Genomic DNA, 20,923 nt, shown 5'->3' with positions numbered 1-20,923 from the left:
GGAGAGAGGGGAGGGTGAGGGGGAGGGGGAGGGAAAGGTGCTAGTAGAGACTGTTATATTCTTTGTGTTCTGTTATGTTCTAATGCTTTAACTCAGAGCCCATAGCTGTGTGGACCCAAAGACCAGAGTAAGAGAATGGGGAGTCCTAGGAGAAAGGTGACAGAAGGGGTAGAAGATATATTTGAGATGTCAAGCAATGAATGGTATATACAGGAATATAGAAGAATGAATCTGAGACCTTCATGCATCGTATTCTCATTGAGTAGTACTTGGAATAATCTTTGAAAAACAAAAGGCTGGATAGCTGCTTGGGGCCCTGGGGAGAGAGAGTGTTTTCACTGCAGAGGAAGCTGGTTGACCCATTCCCTTGGGGGAATTAAAAATTCTGTACCCAGGGTGGACCCCAGGCCTTGTAGTCCTGAATTGTGTCTCAGAAGGAGGACAAAAGAAAGTGGAAGCTAATATAGTCATTGGCTTGGGAGTAAAATAGGTCTTTGGGACTGTTGGGGGAGATTGTTGGAGATTAAGAGAAGGAAAATTACGGTGATTAAATAGGAAAAGAAAATGTAGGTGGGTCATTCATAGAGGGAGTTCAGAGTCCTTTTCACCTTCTTGCTGAAAATGGATCGTCTTCCAGATCCATTTTGCCACAGGAACACGCCTAAGGATCCAAGCACAGAGCTGAAAGTGTTTGATAAATCAATAAAGAAATTGGCTTCTGCCTGAATGACCAAACACAGGAGAAAAAATAGTGCAACATATGGAATAAAATACATTTATGTTTCCTTTGTAAAGGTCTTTTGGTTCAGATTAATTACAGTCATATACTCAGTGTAAAGTATGTATTTTTACTGACAAGAAACAATAAAAAACAAAGCAGGGCTAGGCGCAGTGGCTCACGCCTGTAATTTTAGCACTCTGGGAGGCGGGGATGGGCAGATCACTTGAGGACAGGTGTTGGAGATCAGCCTGGTCAAGATGGCCGAAACCCCATCTCTACTAAAAAATACAAAAATTAGCCGGGCATGGGGCGGGGGCACCTGTAATCCCAGCTACTTGGGAGGCTGAAACTAGAGAATCTCTTGAACCCAGGAGTCAGGCATTGCAGTGAGCCGCGATTGCGCCACTGCACTTGCAGCCAGGGTGACTCCGTTAAACACACACACACACACACACACACACACACACACACACACACACCACACACGGCCGGGCCCGGTGGTTCACGCCTGTAATCCCGGCACTATGGGAAGCCGAGGCGGGCGGATCACAAGGTCAAGAGATCAAGACCATCCTGGCCAACATGGTGAAACCCCTTTTAAAAATACAAAAATTAGCTGGGCGTGGTGGCGCCCACTTGTAGTCCCAGCTGCTCGGGAAGCTGAGGCAGGAGAATTGCTTGAACCCGGGAGGCGAAGGTTGCAGTGAGCCGGGATACACACACACCCCAGAGGCCCTGAAAGGTTAAATGACTTTTTCAAAGTCACAGTGACTTCCTGACTCCCCGTGCAGCTATCCTGCCACACAGGGAAGGCAGCACCCCCATTCACCCTACTACTAGCCTGCTGTCTTATTTCCAGGATAGCTTCCTCACCACCTTGGCACAAACTTCCAGTTCACTTTAAACAAATGGCTTAGCCCTGCTGGGTCTTGGTTTTCTCAGCTGCAATGAAGATATGAAATGGATGGCTGTTCACAATCTATATTTCATTCCTAAAGAATAAGAAGAGAACCCAATTTGCCACCAACTCAGCATTTGGTTTCTCATTGCCCTGGAAAAGTAGCTTTTAAAACGTAGCCCCTGACCAGCAGCATCAGCATCACCTGGGAACCTATTAGAAATGCAAATTCCCAGGTGAGCCTAATGAATCAGAAACTCTGAAGGTGGGGCCTAGCAAAAGGATTTAACAAGCCTTCCGGGGAGTCCTGCTGCAGCTCAAGTTTGAGAACCACTGCTTTGAATGTTTTCTGACCGACCTACGCGCGCGCGCACGCGTACACATACACGTAGGTACATAACTTTTCCGTAGCCACTACCACTCCCCACCAATGCCCGCAGCCCCAGCTCTCCCTCCCCATTCCTCGCGGCTCCATCATGATAAATGGAGGTCAGGGCGCTGTCAATGGAGGACGCGGCAAACCCTCCCCAACCGACCGAGGGAGTCGGGGGAAGCTGCGTTAAGGCTTCCTGAGACTGGTTTCCTTATCATTTTCTCCACAGCCGCTGCCCCATTTTCTAATGAGTTTGCTTTTAATGATTTAGCCAACAGTTTGTTTGCAAAACACCATTGAGAGGTGGGCGTCAGGAAAATCTTGGGAGAAGAGACTGGGTGAAAGGAGCGAAGGATTGTACGTGGAAGAGCAACGGTGCGAGGTGAAGCTAAAGAGAAAGTGGGAGCCTCAGGGGAGCCCCGGGTTCGGGAAAACGGCAGAAGATGGTGCTTTTGGTATGGGAAAGAAAAAAAGTTGGAGGAGAGCGTGGGTCTGAGGCGCAGCAAAAACTGGGTGCTAACGGGAAAACTGCCCTAGAGTTTGGGGGACTTTTTTTTCCAGCTTCCTTTCCAAGACTTTTTCTTTGCTCCATTTTGCTCCTCCCCCTCCTCCCCGCCTCCTCCACTCCCCCCTCCTCCTCGCGCGGTAATGGGAGGCTCCTAGGCAGGAGAAGCAAAAGGAGGAATTGTTTGCGAGTTCAGTCATCCAAAAAGGCTTCTTCCATATGGAGGGACCGGGTGCGCTGGGCGCGGCGTCCCCTGCCTCGTCCTCCTGCTGCCGCGGCCGCCGCTTCCTGCCGCGGAGACCCTGAGCCCCGGCCCGCCGGTGTCAGCCGCCGCGCGCGCGCACACGCAGACACACACGCACCTAGAGACACACGGAGACACGCGCACACTCACGCCCGCCACAGCCACGCGCGCCCGCACGCGCCCTCCCTCTCCGGCCGGCAACTTCTCCGGCCGGGGCTCCTTTGTTGCTCCCGCCGCGGCCGTTCACCCGTGTGTGTGTTTGCGGTGTCACCGCGCGTGTTGTGTGTCCGTGCGGCGCGGCGCTGTGTGGCTCTCTCCGCGCCCACCACGCTGGCGCCCGGGCCCCAGCTCGCCCTCTCCAGGCGCCGGCTGCAGCAGAGGTGAGTCACGTCGCTGAAGTTTGTTTTCTTTTCATAAAAAGTTGTGTTTATTGTTGGTTCGGGGAGCGGAGGGGGCGGGAGGCGGCCGCAGGCCGAGGCAGCGCCGGAGAGTGTCTGCCGGGGGACGTGCGGGCGGCGGGAGCCGGGTCCGAGCGCTCGGCTGGGCGCCCGGGGCTGGGAGCTGCGGCCGCGGTGGGGCGCGCCGGGCGGGCAAGTTGGGGCGAGGAGGGCGGCGGGGGTCCCGGGGTCTGCCGCCGCTGCGAGGCGCATATCTCGTTCCCTGCCGGGCGGTTTGGCCAAACGGTGGTGGTTTGGCCCCCGCGGTTCCCGGAAGCTTCTTGGGTGGAAGAAGGGCCGGGCCAGCCTCCCAAACTTCCCCGAAGACTGACACCAGCGCCCCGGCCCCAGGCGCCAGGCCGTGGGGGGAACCCGAGGGGTGGCGGCAAGTGCGTGGAGTCACTCAGCACACACTCGGCCTCTTCGCGGGGTAAGGGTTTCTCATAGTTGGCATCTTCTAAAGGAAAAAAACACTGAAATGAGGGACTTAGCGGACCGGGCGCGATGCAGCCTGAGGGAAGCATCGCTAGCTGTGGGCGCAGAGGCGCGAGGCCGAAGCCCAGTGGCCCGAGCCGCCTGCGGGACTGGGCAACGGTGAGAGAGGTGTGTGTGTGTGTTCCCGCCCGCAGCGTCCTCCTGGGCTTGTGCTCTTGGGGTTTTTGTTGGTGTAACTGTGAGAAGGTGTGGGAAATGAATCTCTGGGTGGAAAGGGGCTGTGGGGAGGACGGAGAACCCAGGAAGAATTTTCTGCGGGGGCTTGGAAGATCCTGATTGATTATCAGGATACTTAATGTGAATTTGCTTTTCCAGGTGATGGTAGAATGCTGAGGGGTGGGAGGCAGGCAAACTCGAAGGAGTTAACGGAGCCTTGGGGATTTGTTTTGCTGAGTTTTGTTTTGGGGATGCGGGTGGCAGTGGCAGAGTTGCCTGAAACAGAGTTGTGCTCCTCCAGAGTTGTGGCAGCGGAGCTAAGAATACCCAAACCACACACCAGCAATCCCAAACAGGCACTTTCTGGGTGTGGTGGGGTGTTCTGCTGCTCCCCTCATCACTTCTCTGCAAGTTCAAATGGGTTGGCATAAGTTTTTGACCCAGAGTTAACTCCTTGAGTGGACTGAGTGAAGATTATATTTTGGTTTCAGGCCTTTGTGCCACCTCCAGATGCATTGGGCCCAGCACACGTTTGTCACCTAGTTCTTTGTTGCCCAGAACTCTGCACACATTGGCCATTGGATGAATGTCATTTTAAAGCTGCTTCAGTGTGCAAACATTTCTGATTTATTCCACGACTGGGTTCTAAACAGGCAGCCCAGCCCTGGGATGGTTTTTTTTATCCCTTTGGTTACAGCCAATAAATCAATCTTCGTTTTCTCAAGGGCAGCATGGAAAATATTAAACCACAGTCTTGTTGGGTTGGGTGTCGGGGCTAGCATGCCCATACATCTGGGTGACCTGTTTTCTGAACTTAAAGTAAATCTGAGGCAAGAGGTTAGCCATTCTGAGGTGTGTAACAGGCTTCCCAGAAACATTTCTGAGGTCTTATAATTGGTACTTTTTAATGGTCTCATAATTGAGACCCAGAAGCTTCTCGTGGTAATCTTGAAGCACCTTGGGGTCAGTGGGACAGAGGCCGGGTGGAAACAGCATTAGAGTTATTATTTTCCTGCTATATGAGTTTTTCAAATGAGTTTATGCAAAGAGGTAAAAATGAAAGAAGGAAGAGTTGCCTCATTGGGCCACTTTGCCGACACTCCCCTCCCCTGTATAGATTTATCACTTGGAATTTGGCCCTGGAGGAGGCTGGAGGCTGTCTACACACCTATGAAGCCTGAGGATTGAGACCTCAGATACGGCCTCTTTTATCCTCTATCGAGATACTTCAGAAAGGCAACATTGCAAGAGATGTTCCCTAGGGAGAAACTGTCTCCCATGCTATAGACCATTGGCCTTACTTGGAAAAAGAGGTTGCTAGAAGCCAGGATGATTGGTTCTTTAACCACACTTGGAGAGAAGGACCCTGCTTAGCTGTTAAGTGGAAGAGAGAGGACCCTGCTTAGCTATTAATTGGAAGAGAGAGGACCCTGCTTAGCTATTAATTGGAAGAGAGAGGACCCTGCTTAGCTGTAATTGGTCAGCCAACCTGTGATAAGGAGTGTAATTTATGTTCCTTTCCACTCTCCAAATGGGTCCAGAGATTTTCCTTTCTTTGAAGTGCCTTTTCAAGTGTTTGGGATCCCAGCTCTCTTCAACAGCATGGTTTCCATGCCCTAAGAATGAATAAGAGATTTTACTCATGAAATAATTCAGTTGACTTCCACATGGTCCAGCAGGGTTTTTAAAAAGGAGGGCAAGAAGTGAGCCTGATGTGTCATAGTGTTGCATGTGCCCTAGGGGGTCTGGGTTCAAATTTCGCAAAGCCACTAATGTGGCTAATGAACTAGGGTTTGTCACTGTCTTTTAAACTACAACAGAAAACTCAGGTGCACCAAATAATTGCTATCCAATACCTTGTGGCCTCTTAATAAGAAAATACTAGGCACCAAAAGATATTATATGTTTGGAATTTGCTTTTTTTCCTCCAAACTTTAAGCCCTCTTGCTATCTGGGAAAACATGGGAGAGGGGAAGAGAATCAAAATTTGGCTGGGAGAGGAAAGATAACAATATGTTCCATTAAAAAAAATCTACTCTAACATATGTAACTTCTTGTCATCTTCATACTTCAATTCAGCAAACGTTCATAGTGCATCAGACACCAGGCTGAAAACTTCCTTGTCCCAGGAGAGTAAGCTTTCTTAGTCAAAGGATGGTTCCTCCTCAGTTTTTCTTTTTATTTATTTTATTTTATGTTTTTATTGTACTTTAGGTTCTGGGGTACATGTGCAGATCATGCAGGGTTGTTGCATAGGAACTCACATGGCAAAGTGCTTTGCTGCCTCCATTGCCCCGTCACCTGTATCTGACATTTCTCCCCATGTTATCCCTCCCCAACCTTCCCACCCCCTGCTGTCCCTACCCTAGCCCCCCACCAACAGACCCCAGTGTGTGATACTCCCCTCCCTGTGTCCAAGTGTTCTCATTGTTCAATACCTGCCTGTGAGTGAGAACATGCAGTGTTTGATTTTCTGTTCTTGTGTCAGTTTGCTGAGAGTGATGATTTCTAGATTCATCCATGTCCCTACAAGGGACATGAACTCATCGTTTTTGACTGCATAGTATTCCATGGTGTATATGTGCCACATTTTCCTTGTCCAGTCTATCACTGATGGGCATTTGGGTTGGTTCCAGGTCTTTGCTATTGTAAACAGTGTCGCAACCTCCTCAGTTTTTATTTATTGCACAAGCATCTACTTCTAATTAAGAGAATGTTTAAAAATTTATCCACAATCCTATGCTGCAGTGTGACTTGTGTTGTTTATCATGTGCATACATACTTTTTACATAGTTGTGATAAGAGTATAAACTTCTGTCATCACACAGCCCTGATGTGTCTCTACATTTTTAACCAAAGACAGAGAACAGATATAGCCAACTACTCTATTGGTTGGAAAAACCCAAATCCTAAGCATGCTCCCGCATGGAGCCTTAACATGTAACATTTTCATAATTTATGAGGTTGACTCAAATATTCGGGATTGGGGGTGGGATGGGAGAGGGTATTTGTTTTTAATCTATAAATCTATGTTTATGAAAAGCTTGCCTAAAGAAGGTTTTGCCTCGTTGGAGCCCTCAGGATTGGTAATGGATAGAGAAGAGGAGGTGGAATGCAGGAAGAAAGGTTTAGAGGATCCATCTCAAATGGCACTGCCTTTTAGGGGGGTTAGAAAACTGGGGTTGGAATCTAAGCTCTGCCTGTGGACTCCATTTACACTGACTCAAACCACTGAACTAATAATCTTCCTACATCTCTGCTGCCAGAGTTGACAGCTTCCCCAAGTTTGCCTGCTCCTTCCTGCCCATCCTTTTATTATTCCGCCATCTTTTTCGTTCCTATCACCACACTTATTGATGCCCTTGACAATTGTTGCTGGGACATGGCTGGGCCCTCCAGTGCCAGCCTGTGACCATCCCATCCATTCTCTTGAGTCTTATAATCAGATTACCACCCAGCTTAAAAACAACCTAGGTTTAAAATCCAAATTTCGTTCTTTTTTTTTTGAAACAGAATGTCACTCTGTCACCCAGGCTGGAGTACAGTGGCACGATCTCAGCTCCCTTCAACTTCTGCCTCCCAGGTTCAAGTGATTCTCCTGCCTTAGCCTCCCAAGTAGCTGGGACTGCAGGCGCATGCCACCATATCTGGCTGATTTTTGTATTTTTAGTAGAGATGGGGTTTTACCATATTGGTCAGGCTGGTCTTGAACTCCTGACCTCAGGTGATCCATCTGCCTCGGCCTCCCAAAGTGCTGGGATTACAGGCGTGAGCCACTGCGCCCAGCCTAGAATCCAAATTTCTTAATGCTCTGCTGTGTGGCTCTGTCCCACCTAATGATAATGACTTCAGTAGGAGCCATCTTCTCCAATCTAGTAGCTGACCCTTGATTTTTGCCAACTTCATTCTTTGTCTCCTTGTCCTCTGTCTTATCACCCCAAATCCCTTCCATGTAAGTGTGACTAATTTTTTATGAGGCCTGCTTATAATGTGTTCTTGAGAAATATTTGATGACCATTGATGAAAATGGACTACTGAACACAAAGGTAATGGTTCTGTAAAGTGCAATCACTGTTCTTAATCCGTTTTTCATTTCAGCAAGGAGACAGGAAACTGGACATTTCAGGAGGCCTATGGTTTTAGAAAAATCTCTTTTCTTCTGTTTTCTTATTTATAAAATGTATTGATAAAGAATTACTATGGTTTATAACGATTCACCTTGTAAAAAGCAAATACTTCAGAACTGTTTATTTTGTTCAAAAGACGAAATAATTTTTCTTTTCCTCAGTTTCAGAACAAGCTTCCTGGAACCCATGACCCATGAAGTCTTGTCAACATTCATACCGTCTGAGGGTGGCAGCTCGAAAGTAGAAGAAGCAGGTGAGGTTTTCTGTTCAGTCTGATATCTCTGGCCTATTAACTCAGCCATTTGTTCATGTTTTGTGTTACCACTTGAAGATAGTGTTTCTTATCCACAAGTATTGGGAGTCCAACTTTGAGGGGAATCCGGACTGAACTTCAGGGTAGTTCCAGTTCGGCTTATATGCTCTTTTAGTCAAAGCCTGTGATGGCGATGTGAACCCCCGTGCTCTGAGGCAAGCTCTGTCAGACATATTAAATACAAACCATTTACTATGGGATTTGGAGTCCAAGCTTGCTGTGAAAAAGTCCTGTGTAGGTTTGGATGAAGAAAGCCATGTGTTTCTGTCAGTGGTATCACAGAGAATCCTTGTGGTCTGATGTGCTGGGCAATGTTTATCTCACAAAAATCAGCAGGATTGTGCTTCTTCCCATATTCTGAAATAAAATTGGGAAATAATTTCTCTTTTCCTAATGGTGAATTCGGCCTTCCCTTCAAAGAAGGCCTTTGATGTTTGGGGCAGGATTATTGGGCAGTAAGAGGAAATCCAAGCAGAATGACACAGTTAATGTAATTCAGTTGCCAGAGAAAATGTGGAGGAAAGTCTCAACCCATTCCCCTCGTTAGCAATAGGAAAGAGCATAATATGGGTAGGGTGGGTAGGGCTGAAGAAAAATTATTGGAAACGGAGCAAAGGAATGTTTATTCTTCTCCAAAGTGAGTTTGGACAGTGTTGGACAAGAGGAAGGTGATGATGTATGTGGAGGTTGGCGCCTTCATCCTTTGAACAAGCTTTTATTAAGTGTTTGCTGTGTGCGTGGCGTCAGGCGTGGGCGGGCAGGAATTAGTACCAGAGCCCATGCCGTCCAGAATCCTACCACTGACGGGAATGGAAACACAGAGCACTGCAAGGCAAACTCTAGGGTTGAAGTACTTGGAATGGGTCCGTTAAGAAAGACTTCTTGGCCTGGCGAGGTGGCTCATGCCTATAATCCCAGCGCTTTAGGAGGCCAAGGTAGGAAGATCGCGTGAACCCAGGAGTTCCAGACCAGCCTGGGCAACATGGCAAAACTCTGTCTCTACAAACAAAAACAAAAACAAAAAAACAGTAATTAGCCAGGCGTGGTGGCATGTGCCTGTAATCCTAGCTACTTGGGAGACTGAGGCGGGAGGATCACTTGAGCCCAGGAGGTTGAGATTGCAGTGAGTTGAGATGGCGCCACTGCACCCCAGTCTGAGTGACAGGGTGAGACCCTATCTCAAAGAAAAGAAACAAAAGAAAAAAAGATTGGATAACATTGAAAGGTCAAATTGTGCAAAAAAAAAAAAAAAAGAAAGAAAGAAGAAAGACTTCTTGAGAGAGAGGAGTTGCTGCAATCTCAGGCAAAGTCTTATAAGCAGAGATGGGACCAGCAGCACCAAAATGTCCTTTTATCTCTCCCTGTATGTGTTGTTCATTATGTTCTTCCTTAAAACTCCTTTTTTTTTCTCAGTGAATGGTTGGCCTAAGTATGCTGGAGACACAACATTTCACATTCAGAATAGTTGTTTTTAAAATACTTTTTGGAAAGTTAAAACTTGGTATCTGCATTAACTGTGTATGTTCAGAAATCTGGGTCTTAAGTGCCTAAAACCAGTTATGGAGTAGCTTCCTGGGAGAAAAGGAGAAATGTGTGATTTTTAAAACATTTCATCTACTTGAGATTTTAGCTGAGAATCCTAGAAATACGTGCCTGAATCCAGCTTTTTACCTTTCAATTCCATTTCCCATTTGTTTGACCGTCTGTGGCTCTGAAAGTGTTCCCACAGTACCAAGTGAGGGGACATTTATTTTAAGGACATGAAAGTTGCCGAGCTCTCAAGTTGCCCAGAAGCCTCCTAGACTGTTGAGAGGAAAATAGCACACAGGATGGGAGCTACGGTGAGGAAAGCGGGGCCTGTGGAATTGGCTGGCCGTGGAGGCCTTGGAGCCCCCTTCCTTCCCCCACTAAGTCTTCGGGACTTTGGAAGAGAGCCCTCCCCCACCTTCCCTGGCTCTGCCAATATTTTTCCAGATTACTCCTGCCAAGTGCCTTTACTAGTCTGAGCTTACCTAATAGTACAATCCTAGCAGGTTTATTAGGTGTGGGTCACAGTTAATTGGAGAGGAAAATTGGGAGGTTCTGGGTTTATTAGTTTTTCTATGAAAGCAGAGGCTGCTCTTAAAGATTTCAGAAATCATCTTCCCCATCTGTCTTTCTGTTTTCAGTCTTAGGACTATCATTCCACAGTGGTGTTAGGATAGCTCTTCCTTCTTACATGCTGTGCCGAAGTGAGAGAGACTTAATAATGCAGTTAGCACAGTGCCCTCTTTTGCAAGTGACACCACATAAAGTCATGGAAATTCACAGCTGTATACCTCTGTCATTATGAATGGATGTTTTGTAGTGAACAAGTAATATAACGAGTTATATACAGCAGACTGTGTTCTAGCCAAGAGTTAGAGTCTAATGGATCATCCAATGTACAGGCCTCTGAAATAATCACCTGCAACCCTGCCTTGGGAGTTCTGGTGGTCTGCCATCTGTGAAGGCCCCACAGTCAGGTGCTTTTCATTCTATAGGCTTCTGTTGCAGAGCTGGAGGCTGGGGAGTTAGGCCTGGCTTTGCCTGTCTGGACTGTGGCAGCTTGCCAGCAAGTTTCACTGGGTGGTCTTCAACAATGGGAGAAGGCGGGTGGGGGAGCTCAGCTTTCCTCCCCAAAGAGGAACAACAAGGTGGCTTTCTATAGGTGGGTTTCACATTGGCAACCAATCCCTTGTCACTGACACACCATATAGGTCTTGAGTGCGGGTGAAAAGAATTGAACAGGTTGCCTGAAGATGGTATTGTGATGGGGTTAATTTGTCTTCCCTTGATTTTACAAATGAAGCCTTGTGTTTATGTGGCCAGCCTCCCTCCCAAGAGAAGGAGCACACACAAGCAGCAGGTACTTCTCATTGTGTGAGGGGAGAATTATTCTCACTTGTCATGGGAGACACAAACCTCCCAGTGCAGCCTTTCACCCCGTAGCTTAGACAATCAGCGGTGGACCTGGGGCGCAAGCTGAGGTCGGCTAGTTTCGGTGCCAAAGAGGCAGAGCTGCCTGCCTATGCTGCCCTTCCAGCAATGGAGAGAATGATAACTGCCATTTAGTGAGCACCTACTGTGTGCCAGTCTTTGTGTTAAAGTACCACAAGCATTATCCGTGCAATCCCCGAGCAGTCCTGTGAAAATGGGCATTATTATCCTATTCTGCAGACAAGGAAGTTGAAGCTTAAATAATCGTAGTGACTTGTTCTGGTCTCACAGCTGGTAAATGGCAGAGCAAGATTTCATTGCAGGTCTGCTGAGTCCAAAACTCGAATTTTTCATGAAAAAGAAATGAAGCAAGTTTTCTCTCAAAGCAGAGCTCTTCTAGCTTGGGAAAACTGTTCCTTTTGCAACTAACAAAGTGTAAAGGGGAGGTGAAGTTCTTTATGAGACTTGCCATTAAGAGACTTAAGTTTAAAACTGGGACTACAGCTAGGAGATTTTGAATAGCTCAGCAGCAGCCCCATGAGAGAAGCCAGGCTTTGTGGCTCGGCCAGTGTCAAACTTTGCAGCCAGCGGCTTTGTGGCATAGCTGGTGTCAGACTGCAGCTAGTGGCTTTGTGTCACAGCTGCAAACTTTACAGGCAGTGGTGAAAGCCACCTTCACCTTAGGTTTCATCTTAGAATATGTCTGTTGATTTTTTTTTTCCCCTTCCCCTGGGACATTGTCTGAATTGGCTGTCCTGAGTCTGTGCTTTCACTATATCTGCCAGGTGAATCCTGTTGCTCCTAGGATCTCTGCAAGTCTGATCAAGCAGGTCGTCCATGCTCTTGGTGGGGCAAGGGGGAGAAGATATTTGGCCCAGTAGATACTTTTTACTGGTCAGGAGAAGTGGCAGCTTGTACAGAAAATACCCTGGGGAAGGAAGGAGCAGCTTTGACAGACAGGTAACTGACAGAAGATGCTACCTTCCAGGCAGATACTCACAGAGCAGCCACCAGAAAGAATTCGACAGGCAGTTACCTGCAGAACAGCAAAGCAGGCCTCCCTACTGGCTTAGGAGAGTGATGGCAATTTGGCTGCAGAGGACATGTAGTTAGTTACTCTTGTTCCTTGTTTTTCTGTGACAAACATGGAAAACGTGAAGCCAAGGTGTTCTGGGTTTGGGGGCACACAGGGCACCTGGGCTTAAGAGGTAATTATGTGACCAGCTACTTGGGTAATGGAGAGGAAGTCATGGAAACTCAGTGTGCCTTTATTTCCCTGTCTTTATATGCTGCCTCCTCAGAACATTATGAAGAAGCAGTGAAAGGTGAGAATTTTTCCCTCTAATGTGAGAAGTGCCTTCTCACCCTCAGAAGCCCAAGGCCGTTGGCCTCTGTGCTTACTCAAGATGAGTTAGGAGATGAGAAATTCTAGGGAACTGACCAGAGGTTAGAGTCTGGGCACAGGAGATTCATCTGCTTCTGTGGTTCTGTTTTTATTTTCTCAGGGCAGAAGCCTGGATTGGAGGCATTTTGGTCATATTGTTAGAGACACTACTGGATCTGTCCAGACAAGCTGCCTTTCCCGGCCTCGTGGGACCAGGCAATGAAGGGTCTCAGGTCCAGGAGGAATTGAGAGAGGAAAAGAACTCATGGCCAAATAATTCTGGTTAGCATTCTTTTTTGAGAGAGGAAGGAACAGAGGCATCTGTGGAGTTCCTGGAGCTCCCATCTGAGAGGACAGAAGTCAGGAATGAATCTTATTAGAAGAAGGGTGAAGTGCTGGGAAAGACGGCTGTGTTGCAGGAAGAAGCCATATTTCTGGAGTCACCTCCAGGTTTGAGATTGTGCAGCATCCTGGTTGAGGGGAGGCTTTGGAAGCAGACAAGCCAGTGCTCCAATTCTGGCTTTGCCAGTTGTTAGGTGTGTGACCCTGGGCAAATTACATAGACTCTGAGAACCAGTTTCTTAGGATTATTGCAAAGGAGAGGCAAGGTAATCCACATAAAACATACAAAATGTACTGGAGCAACCAGGAGAAGGCAGCTGTTATTAGGGAAGGAAAGAGGAACAGAATGAAAGGAGGTTACTGGTGGGGTTGGGCAACTAGAAGGATGAGCAGGCGGGAGAGCCCACTGATAAGAGCCGCCACTGACTCAGGGTTTACAGAGAGAAAGAGATGTGAGGATGGAGAGAGAGAGGAGCATGCGGAGGGGCAAGGCCCTGCCCCAGGTGTACCATTCCATACCAGTCCTTGGTCCTGCTCACTGGATAGATAAACCCCCAGACCTTCCCCTCTGCTTCTTCCCCATCTCAGTGTATCCCATTCTCCGAGGTGTGCCAAAAATCTTGGAGTCATCCTTGACTCTTTTCTTTCTCTCATGTTCCACTTTAAATTGGCCAATAATGTTGGCCTTACCTTCAGAATATTTCCTGAATCCTATGCCTTCTCACCGCCCTGTCTTCCATCAACATTTCTGACCTGGATTATCAAAATTAGCTTCCTAAGTGCTCTCTCTGCTTCCGCCCTGCCTTGACCCCATAGTTCATTCTTCATAGAAAAGTCAGTGTCGCACTTTTGAAACAAAAGCTAGACAAGGTCACTTCTCTGCTAAGAACTCTCCATGGCTTCCCGTTTGATTCAAAGAAAATATCCAAACACCTCACAGTGTCCTCACCTCACCCCTTCCCTATCAGGCCTCCCTTCCCCCTTTGCCCACTCCCACAGACACGTCAGCCTCCTCGTCGCTCCTTACGCTAGCTGGGCAGCCTCCTCCCAGGGGCTTTGTGCTTGCATTTGCCCACTGTCTGGAAGGCTCCTCCCCAGATGCCTGCACAGCCCCTCCCTCTTTTCATAGGCCCCCTGCTTCATGGTCACCTGAACCTGGCCACACTTTGTTAAACAGCACTGCCACCATCATTCTCTCTCCCTTCAGCCTCATTTCTTTTCCTCCATGTTTTCACCTCCTGGCTTGTGTTTATTTGTTCTTTTGGTTATTGCCTGCTTCCCCTCTAGACTGAAGATCAGTGGAATCAGGGACTTTGTTTTCTTCCTCCCTATCTTCCTAGTGCCTAGAATAGAACCTGGTTGGTAAGTAGTGCTCAATTTTTTTTTTTTTCATTTTTGCTAGTTTGCAGGCCTCTTGTGAATCTCAAAAGGGATATAATAGAAGTTTCAAACAAAATGAAATAGTTACATATCGATTTATGTAAGAAAACGCATTCTAGAGTATATGTAATATATATATGTGTATGTATATGTATATGTATATGGGGAAAATAAGAGAGAGGTCCTGAGAATGCTAATATTAGAGCATCTGTTTCAGAGAAGCCAAGAAGCAGTGTGCAAGGCTGCAACAGAAAGAGCCCAGTGTCTTCTCTTTTCCTCAAGGTAACTGCCATCAGGAATATCCATGGGTGTACCAGTTGCTCCATGTCAGGGCATGTAAGCATGGATGTCCTGTCTGCCCTTCCTCATCATGTAAGAGGAAGCTGTTGATCATCTACTTTGTGCACAGCACTGTGCTAGGCCTGGCTAGGAGATGCAGGGGCCCAGCTCCTGCTCTTATCCCACCAGCAGTTTGCAGTCTGGTTGTTCATCTGGGATTTCCAGAGTGTGCCTGGCTCATCCACTTTGCCATTCTACTCCCTTAGCAACATGAGTTGAATTGGACTTCTGTTGAATCTGGTTTGGAACCACAAGCCAAGTACATGGGGTGAATTTTAAAACAGTTTAGTTTTCCACACACCAGAGAGCCTGTGGTAGGGCCAGCCCAATGCCAGGCACACAGGTGACAGAGACGGTCGCTACCATTGGAGAGTTGACAGGTTGTGGAAGTAAGGAACTGAGCATTTGGATGGTCACCCAGAAGGGGACAGATCTGACTTAAATTGCATCCCAGTCACTTCTGACCTGGTTCTAGATTTAGAATCTGAGAAAAAATAAAAATAGGGATAAAAATCCCAAGAGGTCTTGTGCTGACACCAAAGGTGGACAGATGTGCCTGAGAAATTGCACAGGCAAATCCCAAACCCCACATGTAAGCTTCTCAGGGAGCTGGGAGAATAGCCGAAGCCTCTGACTCCAGTTTTGTTTTGTTTTTAATTAAAAGCCCTTTTCAAAAACAGTTTCAGGTGTATAGAAAAAGTTAAGCAAAAAAAATCCTATGCAGACTTGCCGTCCCAGTTTCCCCCAATCACTTAACCCCCACCAGCTATTAACATCTTATGTCAGTGTGGTTTATCTGTTAAAATTGATGAGCCAATATTGATACATTGTTATTAACTAAAGTCCATGGTTTACATTAGGGTTCACTCTTTGTGTTGTACATTTTCTGGGTTTGACAAAATGTGTGATGACCTATATCCACCATTACAGAGTCATACAGAATAATAGTTTCACTGCCTAAAAATCCCCTGTGCTCCACCTATTCATCTCCCCTTCCCTCCCCCAGCCCCTGGCAACCACCAATCTACTATTGTCTGTCTAGTTTTGCCTTTTCCTGAATGTCATGCAGTTGGAATCACACAGCCTATAGCCTTTTCAAGAGCAGCTTCTTTCACTTGGCAATCCCCTACACTTTTAAGTACGGCTTTCTCTCCTTCCCTGCCTCATACACACTTCCAGCTGGGGAGCAGGGACTGGAAAAGGAGGAGCCCAAAGCTGTATGCTGAGACCCGTCCCCCACCCCCAACCAGAGCCCTTCGGGTCTGCAGTGTTGTCCCTTTACCGGCTTCCACCAAACATGCCAGCCCCGGCGCTACTGGAGTTTAACCCAGCCTGGTAAACTGTCAGGAGCTGCCTGTGTTTGGGTTCCACATCTGGAAAGATCAGCTATGCAGACCTTCCCATCCCTAAGCAGAAAGACACGAGGAGCACATGGGCTGTTTGCCTTCCTCCTCAGTAGTTTGTTTTACTTGCTTTGGAGCTGTGGAGAGCAGTGGGGAAGTGAGCGTCCCCTGGGCAGGCAGCGCCCTTGCGTGCTTCCATCCACATCCGGTGGTGGTGGCAGGCCACAGGTCCCTCAGCTTCTGAAGTTTCTGCTTTTGGTCCCGCGCAGATTCCAGCCGTGTCTGTGTTGAGCCCTGCGAATGATTGAGCACTAGGACCTGTTTTGTGGTCATTAAGGAGGAAGACCATTAAGGCATGACAAGTTTGAGGGCATTTTCCCTGCAAAGAAGTGCCTCTTTCTTGAGTCAGCCTCAAAGACTAGGATTCCCTGGGAGTTTGGTGACAGAACCCCCAGGATTCAGAACACTCACCAGCCACTCTCAACACAAGGCACTCTGGAGGACAGGTGATGATGGTGGATTTTATACGGCATAGAATAAGGAAGCTCCTCCAAGCCTGTTCCAACTCTGGACGGCATTTAAGAGAAATGAAAGTGCATGTGAATTGGAGGGGGTCACATGGACCATCTGATCCAGGCTGAAAAGCTCTCAGGACTGAGGAAGGTAGACAGGATTCCAACCCTGAGGAGCAGGGCTTAACTTAAACCTGCTGGGCACAGTGGCTCATACCTATAATCTCATCACTTTAGAGGCCAAGGCAGGCAGATTTCTGGAGGCCAGAAGGTCAAGATGGCAATTTGCCAGCCTGGCCAACATGGCAAAACCCCATCTCTACTAAAAATACAAAAATAAGTCGGGTGTGGTGGTGCACCCCTGTAATCCCAGCTACCCGGGAGGCTGAGGCACAAGAATCACTTGAACCCAGGAGGCAGAGGTTGCAGTGAGCAGAGATTGCACCACTGCACTCCAGCCTGGGTGACAGAGCAAGACCCTGAGACCCTGTCTCAAAAAAAAAAAAAAAAATTAAACTCCCAGCTTCTATTGCTTCAAGTTTAGAATAAATAGAGAGCTGAGGCCAGCCAGTGTCTTCTCATGCTGAAAGACACTAGCCAGGTATTTATTTCAGAGTTCAGTTCAGAGGAGGACTGAGGCTCACACAACTCAGAAAGTCAGGTTTTGGACTATGGAAATTCCATGTTGAAGATCCAAGTCCACACCACCTCCCCCTCTGGTTTTCTTTTCTTCACATGGCCCATCCTCTAATCTATAGCCTGACCAGTGCTCACTAAGAGCACTGGCCTGCCATTCAGTGGCCCTGCCTACCCCACGTAAGTGCAGACTAATAATACGTGTCCCAGTTTTGTCCCTGAGACTGTGAATGCTAATGCGATGGACTGTTTAAAGCCCTTTTAGCCCTTCAGAGAACCACACTCTACTGGCAAGCTACCTTGCTTTTGTTAATTAGGGAATCAGGGTGCAGTCTCCTGGTGCCTGTCTTTTTAGGTCTAACTGTAGAGACTGGGAGGCTGTAACAGTGATTACTAACCATCAGCCCATCTAGAAGCCTTGGCTCTTGCCTCAGTTTACCTGGATAGGCAGATAATAAACAACTACTGAACTGTGTAAGTGTGGGACCCATGTTCCCTACCAAATCCGGCTTCACTTCTAAATCTCCCTTCCTACATTCTGCCCACGGAGTAGGTACAGTGATAGTCCCAAGAAAGAATCCCAAACTGGCTTCCGTAGATACACACCAGGTAGTGTGTTTATGAGCGGGGGCCACATTTTCTGAAACAAGACAAGTGTATGATCTGACAAAGCATTTGTTTCTTTTGTTTTTTCCTAATGTTGGGGGGGTGGTGGTGGTGGAGGAATCTCAGAAAGGCTAATTTATAAATATCTTGTAATACATGAAAAAAAAAAACACTTTTATCATAAGGAGTGGCATTCTGTACAGTAGGGCTGTCCAGACCCTCCCAATGGTGTGGTCTTGTGTCAGAGCAGGAGGTGCGGTGAGCACAGAATGGGTCTTTCTGCATGTGGGGGGCTTCACCGAGAGCTGGTGGAAAGAAGTCTCTGGTGTGGTCTGGGTCTTCTCTAGTACTTTCTCTCTAGAGCAACGTGCAGACATATGAGGGTGGGTTCCTGGATTTACTGACCACCGTCCCATGTCCTTCTCCAGAAAAAGCCAGCCTCCAAAGCATTGGAACAGGGAGGCCCCTTAATAACTAAGTTCCAGATCCCTTGAAAGTCGGGAAGTAAAGAGGAACTGGGTGTCCAGTTGTGATGGAATCTTAAGCAGGCAGAACTAACTTTCCCCACATGAGAAATTAACCAAAATGCCAATGTTAATATCCTTAATCTGGATGGGGGAATGGTAGTGAGACCTTATTTCTGTGCATCTCGGCCAAGATGAACCTGGCTAGGGATGGTGACCTGTCTCCCTTGTGGGAATAAAGCTACCCACTAAAGTTTGTGATGCCCACTGCAGCCTGCTTCTCCTCTGTCACTTGAGTTTTAGCACTGAACTGTGCACCTGGGAATGGCAGAACCTCAGCAGGGGGATCCTCTTTGCAACTGGTGGAGCCTAGGAGCAGGAGGCTAGAATAATCCCCACCCCCTCTGCTCCTTCCCTCCTTCATGCCTCTCCAATTCCCCACACTTTGCTCCTGCTGTAAACAGTGGTGCCTGATCCAGCTGGCAAGGCTCCATGTGTTACCTGAGAGCAGCACATTCGTGCCTCTTCAGTCAGTTGCCACAGGGGCCGGAAGACATTTGCAGCCATCAGAGTTGCCTTTCAATTGACCAGTTAACAGATACTGAGCACTAAGCCTACTGCCTTCAAGATGATCTGTATTCTGGTTTCTGAATATTTCTCAGATGACAACAAGAGGTCATACTTGCTTGAATTGCACGATCCATGTAATCATAGAAAAGTGCATGTCTTAGGGTAGGGGCTTTGGTGGTCTCCATTATCATTATTATTAGTTTGGCTTGAGATGAGCTGCTGATTTATAATTCTCCCACAAGAGCCCATATTCTTGGAGAATGTGGCTATTTGAAGAGTTTTGGCAATTATGCTATGTTATATAGGTAGAGAAGTGGAGGCCCAAGGAAAAGTAATATGTTCATAAGCCCAAGCTGGCTTCCTTTATGGGTCTGCACCTGGACCTCAAGGCCTCTGTGCATGGTTTGTTCTAAAGCAGTAAAAGCCAGCCAGAGTTGGTGACTTGTCACTGGTGAGATATGCACAGTCCTGGGAAAAGCCCTTCCTGGATAGGAAGCCCCAGAAAGATGGGAGTGGCGGACAGCCAGGTGGCTCCCAGTGTTGAGTCCAGAAAGCCAGGGAGATAGGTTTCCTCTGGCTGTGACCAGTAGTCCTCTTTTCAGGGGTAGGGCTGCCTCTTTGGCTCAACCTTGAAGAGCCCTCTTTTCCACCAAAACCTGGGCGCTCACTGAAACCCGCCTGACAAGGCGACTTGCCTTAATTAAAAGGACATTGGGTGGTTGAGTGAGTGGGGGGGTTCTGCACGTTGGTGCAGGATTGGGAAGGTTTGAGAGGATCTTATTCTAGTTATCCTATTGAAAACTAGTGTTTTATTTTGTAATTTAAAAAAAAATTGAGCTGAGTGTGGTGGTTCACACTTGTAATCCCAGCACTTTGAGAGGCCAGGGTGGGTGGATTCTGAGGTCAGGAGTTTAAGACCAGCCTGGCCAATATGGTGAAACCCCGTCTCTACTAAAATTACAAAAGTTAGCTGGGCGTAGTGGTGCTCGCCTGTAATCCCAGCTACTCGGGAGGCTGAGGCAGAAGAATTGCTTAACTCGGGAGGTGGAGATTGCAGTGAGCTGAGATCGTGTCACTGCATTCCAGCCTAGGCAGCAGAGTAAGACTCTGTCTCCAAAAAAAAAAAAAAAAAAAAAAAAATAACCTTTAAAAACTCAAAGAGATATAAAAGCACAAAAGAAAAGAAGGACCCCGGTCACCCAACACCGGGATTCAGCAATTATCAAGACAAACAAGTATTTGGGTGTTTTTAAATATGATTTTGTTGTCATTACTGTGCTCTGTATGCAGGATAGGTCAAAGATGGATGCCCAAGGTTACTCTTTCCAAAAGAAGTGTGTAATCCAGCTTTCCTACCACCTTCCAAGAGTGAAGTGGAAAGGAAAGAGCTTTGGCCAGGGTACTAGGGTTTGATTTGCGATGGCTCTCTCATGCTCTGAGATGTTTCTGTGCATCTCCTTTACCAGATGCTGAGCTTGAATTTTATCCTTGGATTCCCAGGGCCTACTGTTTGATGGCTTGTTCAATAAGCATTACTGACTTGTGAGGCAAGTGATTTCATGAGATAGTGACTTTCCCTCTGGACAGGTTTAAGTAAGTTAGTGCTTAGCTCACCATCCTGGGGGGACGGGGCAGATGATGGTGTAGAGTTGAGGTGGGGCCATTATTTGAACCCCTAGGGGACACTGAGAGGGAAGGACAGAGCCTCTCAGGTGAAGGGTTAGGAGTGCAGGGCTCCTGATTTTGCTGAGAAGGAGGAATTCAGCAAGAAGGAACAGGCAAGATTGGGGCAGATCTGTTCTCTGTGCCTGGCCCCCAGGTTCAGTTAGTCGCAGGCCCTGGGTGATATGGGTCAGGATTATGAGAACGGAGACTCCATCTCCAGACCCTTTTTCTGGGTGGCCACAGCAGCCTGCAAGCCACCTGCACCACCAGGCCCCACGTGCCATTCCAAGGACTGTTTTACTCATTTTGGAGTTGGAAGGAGAGAGCAGGCAAGGCTAGGGGCTGTTCCAAGTGTTGGGGGAGTGGGGTCCACTTCCTGTCTCTGGAGCTCTCTGCAGTCTGGCGGTTCTGAGCTCCTCTGGGGCAGGGCTGGGTGGAGTATGAAATGGGATATG

The 20,923-nt window shown here is 47.7% G+C and overlaps 1 protein-coding gene across 5 annotated transcripts in view; it reads left to right on the top strand.

The window, feature by feature from the left end:
• Window positions 1–2,611: 2,611 nt before the first annotated feature.
• Window positions 2,612–20,923, top strand: part of BOC (BOC cell adhesion associated, oncogene regulated) — a 76,455-nt gene continuing 58,143 nt past the window's right edge. For 4 of the 5 annotated variants that reach the window (XM_032299062.1, XM_032299060.1, XM_032299061.1 and 1 more), the window contains exons 1-2: window positions 2,612–3,121; window positions 8,118–8,209. The gene's annotated coding sequence lies outside the window, so the exon portion shown is untranslated. Of the gene's footprint in view, window positions 3,122–3,299; window positions 3,609–8,117; window positions 8,210–20,923 lie in introns of those variants that run through there. The other variant, XM_032299059.1, reaches the window with a different exon arrangement.

This window comes from Sapajus apella, unplaced genomic scaffold, assembly GCF_009761245.1.
Source record: "Sapajus apella isolate SASKATOON/1434 unplaced genomic scaffold, GSC_monkey_1.0 scaffold40, whole genome shotgun sequence".
NCBI classification, from domain to species: domain Eukaryota; kingdom Metazoa; phylum Chordata; class Mammalia; order Primates; family Cebidae; genus Sapajus; species Sapajus apella.
The sequence above is the reverse complement of the archived record's forward strand: the minus strand, read 5'-3'. Positions and strand labels throughout refer to the sequence as shown.